Raw genomic sequence first — 10,590 nt, forward strand, 5'->3', positions numbered from 1 at the left:
CAGAGGATTCGGATTCCTCAAGAGACACTACCTCTCCCTCTTCGGAGTCAGGCTCCGGCTAATGGTGCGACACCTGAGATTTTTGCGAGGTGGAGGGCTGAGGAGAACACGGAGGGAGTCTAGCATCAATTGCCGATTTCACCTCCTCTTTAACCCCTTAAGGACGCAGGGCATACCGGTACGCCCTATTTCCCGAGTCCTTAAGGACTCAGGGCATACCGGTACATCCTAACTTTAAATAGTTATGCCGGCGCCGCAGGGGTTAAATCGAAACAGGATGCCGGCTGAAATCATTCAGCCGGCATCCTGTCACAACGCCAGGGGGGTCATGTGACCCCCCCCCGTATCGGCGATCGCCGCAAACCGCAGGTCAATTCAGACCTGCGGTTTGCTGCGCTTTCTGCAGTTTCTGATCAGAAACTTTAGTGTCCCTAAAATATCGATTTTCCACCCCCCCCCCTGCACCCCTGCATGATTTGTGGGCGGTGCGGGAGGTGGGATCGCGATCCCCCGCCCGCCTCCCCTTGAATAATCATTGGTGGTTAGTGGGTATACCAGGGTGTCAGCACATTGCTGACACCCTGGTATAAACGGCTGACATCTGTGCAGATGTCAGCCGTTTAACCCTTTCCATACCGCAGTCCATACGGATCGCTGTATGGAAAAAGTTAACAGTAAGAGGGAGCTCCCTCCCTCTCCCATCAGGGGGCTGCTGTGCCTGTGCAGCCTCCCGATGGAGAGAGCCCCCAGACAGCCCCGTCCTTACCCTTCCCCGTCTGCGAAGTTCTGACCACTACTGAGCAGACAGGGAAGGTTCCCGCATCCTGCTGTCCATGGTGCTGAACAGATCTGTGCTAAAGGCATAGATCTGTTCAGACAAAGTGTAAGTAAAATATAGTACAAAACACTATATGGTGTACTGTACTGTATTATACAGACATCAGACCCACTGGATCTTCAAGAACCAAGTGGGTCTGGGTCAAAAAAAAGTGAAAAAAAGTGAAAAAAAAAGTAAAAATAAAAAAAACACATTTATCACTGATTAAAAATGAAAAAAATAAAATTCCCTACACGTTTGGTATCGCCGCGTCCGTAACGACCTGATCTATAAAACGGTCATGTTACTTTCACCGAACGGTGAACGCCATAAAAATAAAAAAATAAAAACTATTAGGAAATTGAAATTTTGCCCACCTTACTTCCCAAAAAAGGTAATAAAAGTGATCAAAAAAGTCGCATGTAAGCCAAAATAGTACCAATCAAACCGTCATCTCATCCCGCAAAAATCATACCCTACCCAGGATAATCGCCCAAAAACTGAAAAAACTATGGCTCTCAGACTATGGAAACACTAAAACATGATTTTTTTTGTTTCAAAAATGAAATCATTGTGTAAAACTTAAATAAAAGAAAAAGTATACATATTAGGTATCGACCGCGTCCGTATCGACCGGCTCTATAAAAATATCACATGACCTAACCCCTCAGGTGACCACCGTAAAAAAATAAAAATAAAAACGGTGTAAAAAAAGCAATTTTTTTGTCATCTTACGTCACAAAAAGTGTAATAGCAAGCGATCAAAAATTCATATGCACCCCAAAATAGTGCCAAACAGTCATCTCATCCCGCAAAAAATGAGACCCTACTTAAGATAATCGCCCAAAAACTGAAAAAACTATGGCTCTTAGACTATGGAGACACTAAAACATTTTTTTTGTTTTAAAAATGAAATCATTGTGTAAAACTTAAATATATAAAAAAAATTGTATACATATTAGGTATCGCCGCATCCGTGACAACGTGCTCTATAAAAATACCACATGATCTAACCTGTCAGATGAATGTTGAAAATAGCAAAAAAAAAAAAAAAACGTGCCAAAAAATCTATTTCTTGTTACCTTGCCGCACAAAAAAGTGTAATATAGAGCAACCAAAAATCATATGTACCCTAAACTAGTACCAACAAAACTGCCACCCTATCCCGTAGTTTCTAAAATGGGGTCACTTTTTTGGAGTTTCTACTCTAGGGGTGCATCAGGGGGGCTTCAAATGGGACATGGTGTAAAAAAAAACAGTCCAGCAAAATCTGCCTTCCAAAAACCGTATGGCATTCCTTTCCTTCTGCACCCTGCCGCGTGCCCGTACAGCGGTTTACGACCACATATGGGGTGTTTCTGTAAACTACAGAATCAGGGCCATAAATAATGAGTTTTGTTTGGTTGTTAACCCTTGCTTTGTAACTGAAAAAAAAAAAATTAAAATGGAAAATCTGCCAAAAAAGTGAAATTTTGAAATTGTATTTCTATTTTCCATTAAATCTTGTGCAACACCTAAAGGGTTAACAAAGTTTGTAAAATCTGTTTTGAATACCTTGAGGGGTGTAGTTTCTTAGATGGGGCCAATTTTATGGAGTTTCTACTCTAGGGGTGCATCCGGGGGGCTTCAAATGGGACATGGTGTCAAAAAACCAGTCCAGCAAAATCTGGCTTCCAAAAACCATACGGCGCACCTTTCCCTCTACGCCCTACTGTGTGCCCGTACAGTAGTTTACGGCCACATATTGGGTGTTTCTGTAAACGGCAGAGTCAGGGCAATAAAGATACAGTCTTGTTTGGCTGTTAACCCTTGCTTTGTTAGTGGAAAAAAATGGGTTAAAATTGAAAATTAGGCAAAAAAATGAAATTCTCAAATTTCATCCCCATTTGCCAATAACTCTTGTGCAACACCTAAAGGGTTAACGAAGTTTTTAAAATCAGTTTTGAATACCTTGTGGGGTGTAGTTTCTAGAATGGGGTCATTTTTGGGCAGTTTCTATTATGTAAGCCTTGCAAAGTCACTTCAGACCTGTAGTGGTCCCTAAAAATTGGGTTTTTGTAAATTTCTGAAAAATTTCAAAGATTTGCTTCTAAACTTCTAAGCCTTGTAACATCCCCAAAAAATAAAATATCATTCCCAAAATGCTACAAACATGAAGTAGACATATGGGGAATGTAAAGTCATCACAATTTCTGGGGGTATTACTATGTATTACAGAAGTAGAGAAACTGAAACTTTGAAATTTGCAAATTTTTAAAAATTTTTGGTAAATCTGGTATTTTTTTATGCAAAAAAAATAACTTTTTTGACCCAATTTTAGCAGTGTCATTAAGTACAATATGTGACGAAAAAACAATCTCAGAACGGCCTGGGTAAGTCAAAGCGTTTTAATGTTATCAGCACTTAAAGTGACACTGGTCAGATTTGCAAAAAATGGCCAAGTCCTTAAAGGGGTTGTCCGGGATCAAACATTTTTTTTTAAAACTGCTTACTCACTGTTAGTAGCCAAATCTATCTTCCTAAGATGTTTTTAGGTAGCTTTTGCACTGCTGCATGGCTCCTACAGTCCCCAGCAGACTGTTTACATAGCTGTTTATGTATGCCATCACTTCCTGCTGCAAAGCATTGTGGCTCCCAGTGCAGCTCCTGGTTTCTACAGTGTAAGATCCCCTCCCTGCATCCGCCCCCTCATACATATTCAGCCTCCTCCACATCATCCACGCCTCCATAGATCCGCCCCCCTCATACATATTCAGCCTCCTCCATAGATCCACCCCCTCATACATATTCAGCCTCCTCCATAGATCCACCCCCCTCTTACATATTCCTCCCCATAAACTCCTCCCCCCTCTGTCTCTTGCACATGTCATGTGCTCAGTGTTTGCAGACAGTGAACTAACACAGGGAGCAGCTCCATCTTTCCACAATGGTATCTCATTTTTAGTTTTATGTGTACATTCATCATTACAATAACCAATTATTAGTAATATATCTTAGCATTGCTAATGTTTTACAATTTCCCTAGTTTTGCTCTGCTACACAGTAAGGCTATTTTCACACTCACGTTTGGTGTGGATCCATCATGGATGGATCCGCACTGATAATACAAATTGCTGCATCCGCTCAGAATGGATCAGTTTGTATTATCTTTACCTTAGCCAATATGGATCCATCTTGAACACCATTAAAGGTCATTGGGAGATGGATCCATTTTCTATTGTGCCAGATTGTGTCATAAAAAACAGATCTGTCCCCATTGACTTGAGCGCTTGGCAGCTGTAGACATCTCTGTTGGTCCCATGTTCATATGTGCCCGCATTGCTGAGAAAAGTGATGTGAGGAAGGCCTAACATTGTGTGTCAGGACGGATCCGTCTGGCTCAGTTTGGTTATGCGGACACCAAAACACAGCCAGCAGCGTTTTGTTGTCTGCCTCTAATGTGAAATGGAGGCAGAACGGAGCCAAACTGATGCATTCTGAGCAGATCAATTCAGAATGCATTAGGGCAAAACTGATCTGTTTTGGAGACCTCTTGTGAGATCTAAATCTCCTGTCTGAAAGAAGACTTAGGCTACTTTCACACTTGCGTTCAGAGCGGGTCCGTCTGATGTCTGCTCAGACGGATCCGCTCCGATAATGCAGACGTTCGCATCCGTTCAGAACGGATCCGTCTGCATTATAACTTAGAAAAATTCTAAGGCTGAAAGTAGCCTGAGCGGATCCGTTCAGACTTTACATTGAAAGTCAATGGGGGACGGATCCGCTTGAAGATTGAGCCATATGGTGTCATCTTCAAACGGATCCGTCCCCATTGACTTCCATTGTAAGTCTGGACGGATCCGCTCGCCTCCGCACTGCCAGGCGGACACCCGAACGCTGCAAGCAGCGTTCAGGTGTCCGCTCACTGAGCGGAGCGGAGGCTGAACGCTGGCAGACTGATGCATTCTGAGCGGATCCGCGTCCACTGAGAATGCATTAGGGCCGGACGGCTGCGTTCGGGGCCGCTTGTGAGCCCCTTCAAACGGAGCGCACGAGCGGACACCTGAACGCAGGTGTGAAAGTAGCCTTATTGAGGATCGCATTGGTGGATCCGCAATATATGTGCACTGTTCCATTTGCATTATGATTCACCGATGCAGACCCAATCCGCAAATCATGAGATTTGGAATGGGGCACTACGGAGTGTTTCCTGGGGTTCCATTCGATTCCTCTGCACAGAAAAAGGATAGAACTTGCTCTATCTTTTTGCTGAACGGATGAATCTTGGACCCATTCAAGTGAATGGGTCCATGATCTGTATGTGGCTGGCCCACGGTCGGTGCACGTGCATTGTGGACCTCAATTTGCGGTCAACAGCACGGGCACGTGAATAAGCCCTTATGCGGCAGTTAAAAAACACGAATGCTGCCTGTGTGCGGTCATAAATTTGTCTAAAAAAACAGTCCATCAGGGCTCATGTACATATAATAAACATTGGTGGCGCAGTGCGCCCCCCCTCAATAGAATAAACATTGGTGGCGCAGTGCGCCCCCCTCAATATAATAAACATTGGTGGCTCAGTGCGCCCCCCCCTCAATAGAATAAACATTGGTGGCGCAGTGCGCCCCCCCTCAATAGAATAAACATTGGTGGCGCAGTGCGCCCCCCCCTCAATAGAATAAACATTGGTGGCGCAGTGCGCCCCCCCTCAATAGAATAAACATTGGTGGCGCAGTGCGCCCCCCCTCAATAGAATAAACATTGGTGGCGCAGTGCGCCCCCCCTCAATAGAATAAACATTGGTGGCGCAGTGCGCCCCCCCTCAATAGAATAAACATTGGTGGCGCAGTGCGCCCCCCCTCAATAGAATAAACATTGGTGGCGCAGTGCGCCCCCCCTCAATAGAATAAACATTGGTGGCGCAGTGCGCCCCCCCTCAATAGAATAAACATTGGTGGCGCAGTGCGCCCCCCCCTCAATAGAATAAACATTGGTGGCGCAGTGCGCCCCCCCTCAATAGAATAAACATTGGTGGCGCAGTGCGCCCCCCCTCAATAGAATAAACATTGGTGGCGCAGTGCGCCCCCCCTCAATAGAATAAACATTGGTGGCGCAGTGCGCCCCCCCTCAATAGAATAAACATTGGTGGCGCAGTGGGCAGTGCCAATGAGGGTTAAAAAATAAAAAAATAATTCACTCACCTCCTCCAATTGATCGTCTCCTGGTCTTTCTCTAGAACCTGTCAAAGGACCTGTGGTGACATCACTGTGCTCATCACATGATCCATCACCATGGTAATGGACCATGTGATGAGGTCAATGACGTCACCACAGGTCCTGAAGAAAAAAACAGGAGATCAGCAGCTACGCGATCAACTGGAGGAGGCGAGTTAATTTTTTTTTAACCCTCATTGGCACTTCCCACTGTGCCACCAACGTTTATTATACTGGGGGGAGGGGGGGGGGGGAGCGCACTGTGCCACCAACGTTTATTACACTGGGGGGGGGGGGGGGGGCGGGGGCGCACTGTGCCACCAACGCTTATTATACTGAGGGGGGGGGGGGGCGCACTGTGCCACCAATGTTTCTTATACAAATACAGGAGGCGGGTGCCGGAATCAAATAGCCGGCACCCGACCTCTATGACAGGGAGCTGCGATCAGCTACAATTAACCCCTCAGGTACCGCACCTGAAGGGTTAACTCAACTGCAGCTGATCGCAGCTCCCTGTCACAAAGGTCGGGTGCCGGCTATTTGATTCCGGCACCCGCCTACTGTATTTGTATTACAGGTCATTTTTCTTCATTGGTGGCGCAGTGGTCACAGCCCCCCCCCCCTCCCCTCCAGTCTCTTCTTATTGGCAGCGGCGAGGGCAGCAGCACAGGGGGAGAGAGAGACTTAGGTCCATAGCAACCAGGACGCCTTTGTTAGGCGTCCGGTTGCCATGGCAACGATCCGTTGCAATAGCAGCAGCAGGGGCGCGATGGTAGAGAGGGAGCTCCCTCCTTCTCAACCACATAGATCTGGATGCCGCGGGTGTTAGCTGTTACAGCTAACGCTCTCTGCTGATGGCAGCGGCTCCGTTCCTGAGCCGCTGCCATCAATATCGGCACCGGACTGGAGGGGCGGAGCTTAGCCAGGAGAGTTACTGCCCCTCCTAGACTTTTGAATAATTAATGAGGCTGTCAGTGACGTCACCGGGCTCCCGGAGCAGCGGAAGAGGAAGCTTTCCTCCTCTGCAAAGGACCCGGTACGTCACTGACTGAAAGAAATCTGTTACTTCCTGCCATAAAGGTTTTTGGTAAAAAGGGTACTTTAGAAACATGCTGAAAAGGTAGGACATGGGTGTATGTAAAGTGTGTGCATGTGCAATTTTATTAAACAATGGTCCCTAATCCCAGACAACCCCTTTAAATAGGGCTGAGTCCTTAAGGGGTTAATCATACCACGAATAGATTCAAGAAGAGAGGGTGATTCCTCGACACTATTTTGTCCGTACATTTGGGACATAGGGATTTTTTTCTTTTAGAGGGTAGGGATTTTTTGCACATAGCACATCTCTTTTTAGACAAAGATTCCCCAGATCTTCTGGTGCTGGTGTCCTGGCCCTGAAAGATAATATTTAAATCTTTTTTAGGGCATGTAATAGCCTACACTAACCACCAGCACCACCAGTGAGGGAAATAGTGTGCAATCTCCCCCCCCCCCCCCCCAAACAGGGTTAATACACAAGGGAAGGAGGCTCACCGGGCTCTGGGCGGCAGGATCCACAGGCTTGCGGGTCTCAGGAGATTCTACGGGAGCCGACATCTCACCAAGTGAAGCAAGACGCCGACTCCTCGCTTCCCAGCTCTATATCCGCCAGTCCTCTGACGTCACCAGAAGTGACGCCGAGGACTGGCAAGTTTACTTCCGCCTGTGCGTGCGCATGCGCGCTTGATCCCTCGTTCCTTAGTGGAATAAGGAACGGAGGCCCGTGGCTGCCTTCATGGACGGACTTACGCCTAAGGTACAGGGCAGTCCGTCACCCTCTACCTCTGCACGGCCCTCCCGAACGGGGAAATTCTCCAGGCCGTGCGCATTGAACCCCCGCCGTAGCAGGAGCGGCTTCCACGTGATCCCGAGGACAGGAAACAACAAACTGAAGCAGGTAAGGGGAGGGGGCCTTTTAAACTTAAAGGGGTTATCCCATCATAATGATCACTGTTAAATCTGTTAATGATTTGACAGTGATCATTTTTGTATATATACTTTATTAACAAATTCCCACCGATTAGGAGAAAATTCATCCCTACTTACCTTATTGTTGTGACTCGGTCTCCCCTGGTTACGACCACCGCTCTTCCGCAAGATCCCGATGGTCGCGCTTGCCCAGAAGACTTCTTCTTTTCTCCCGGCCGGGCCACTCGCTGTCCTGAACGCGCACGCTGCCGCGCATGCGCGACGGTGACTTCTTCCCGGCCAGAATAGTACAGAGCTGCGAACGCGCACGCCGGCTCTGTACTATACTGGCCAGAAATAAGTCACATTGCGCATGCGCGGCAGCGTGCGCGTTCAGTCCAGCGCGCGGCCCGGCCGGGAGAAGACTTCAATCAAGATTCTGGCCCGCCCCCAGCCAGAATCCAGGAAGTGAACGCGCGGTGGCAGCAGGTAAGTATGAAACTGCTAAGTGGGATAACCCCTTTAAGCTTCTACGTTGTTTCCTGTCCTGGGGAGGCGGGGACACCCTCCTGGAGTGTCGTTGTGGAGGCGCCGGGCAAAAAAGGCATTACCGTATAGTGCCCAGAGGTGGTTAAAGAGAAACTGTCACCACGAAATGTAATGCATAGTTTTATGAGAAGATACTGTATAACTAGTATTTTATTCATTTGAATCCCTGCTCATTCTGGGCTTTGGAATGCAATCAGCAGTCCTACCAGTGATTGACAGCCTTTCCATTATGACATTATCCCCTCCGTTCGGAAACTGGGCCGCAGGGCAGTATTCCAACATGATAACAACCCCAAACACACTGCCAAGATGACCAAGGTGCTGGACTGGCCAAGCATGTCTCCAGACCTGAATGAAGATAGAAAGTCCTATCTCCATTCAGCAGGACCTGCGCTGATGTCACCGCGCTCACCACGTGGTCAGTCTGATTACGTCAAAGGTCCTTTTGCAGGTCCTGAAAGATGAAGAAAGACGATGATGCCGACTGCGCGAACAAGTGGATGAGGGGAGTTAATTATTTTTTTTTAACCCCTCAAGCAACATTTTAGTAAGCATTCTGTATTAAGAATGCTATTTTTTTCCTTTATAACCATGTTACAAGGGAAACTACAGTAAATTGACTTAATTTACTAACATCATCTCCTAGCAACCATGCGTGAAAATTGTATCGTATCCGCACTTGATTGTGGATGCTATGCGATTTGCACGCATCCCCATTCATTTCTATGGGGCCTGCGTTGCGTGAAAAACGCAGAATATAGAACATGCTGCGTGAAAATCACTGCTCATCTGCACAGCCCAATTGAAGTGAATGGGTCCGGATTCAGTGCGGGTGCAATGCGTTCACCTCACACCCGCGCGGAATTCTCACCCGTGTGACATGGGGCTGCGTGAAAAACGCATTGCATCCGCAAGCAAGTGCAGATGCAATGCATTTTTCACTGATGGTTGCTAAGAGATGTTGTTTGTAAACCTTCAGTTTTTTATCACACGCGTGAAAAACGCATCAAAACGGAAAAAAATTAACGCAATCAAAGACAAAACTGACTGAACTTGCCTGCAAAGTGGTGCGAGTTTTCCTGAACGCACCCGGACCGCATTCGTCACGCTTATGTGAAAGAGGCTTTATTCACTTGCCATGTAAATAACCTTAGACTACCATTGTTCTTAAAAGGGACGTGTGACGGCCGATAAAAAAAATGTCCATTTTTCACGTGTGAATGTAGTGTAAAGATTTCCAGGATTCCCCATCACTTGGCGCAATAGGAGGGAGAGAACAGGAGCCTGCGCTTCCAAGGAGACAGGTGGTAGATTTCAGGCAACTTCGAACAGCAAGCACAGCTCCAAGGTGAGAAGTTGGTGCAACAGTATACCACCTAGGCAATGCTGTGACCTAACCACATCTCAGGCTCCCAGAACATTCCCTATTCTGGATAGAACTGTGTCCACATTGCAGATCTACAAAGCCTGGTGCACACAATTGTATTTTTCATCTGTGTGCTTATGAGCATTATTGCGGATAGCACACTGACCCATTCATTTCTATGGGCTATGCACCCATCCGTTTTTTAGATCCTTGTGGCTATTCTCCAAATTATAGAGCAGGTCCTGTTCTTGTCCGTATTGCAGACAAGAACAGCGTTTGATAGGAATGAGAAAAGGCAGCTGTATTTTGCAGATCCGTTTTTTACATGGCCGTGCGGTGTCACGATATTGATGAACTATCCTCAGAATACATTACCAATAAAGGATTGGGGAGGGATCCGACTGATCAGCTATTTAAAGGCACTGCAGCTACAATCTAGACAGTGTGCAGGTAAACACTGCAGAGATTACACGTAGTGCTCACACAAGCACCGTGGCGTCTTTAAACAGCTTATCGATGGAGGTGCTGAGAGTAGAACCTCTGCCGATCTGATACGGATGACGTATCCGGAAAATAGGTCATCAATATCCTAATACTGCACAACCCGTTGAAAGTTTTCAGTCTCTGGATTCAAGGACAGCAAACAGATCTTGAAAATGGTTAAGAATAATAGCAAAGTATTTCACAAATTGAATTCATACATACCGTTATTACACTTC

The sequence above is a fragment of the Bufo bufo genome, chromosome 3, assembly GCF_905171765.1.
Source record: "Bufo bufo chromosome 3, aBufBuf1.1, whole genome shotgun sequence".
NCBI classification, from domain to species: Eukaryota; Metazoa; Chordata; class Amphibia; order Anura; family Bufonidae; genus Bufo; species Bufo bufo.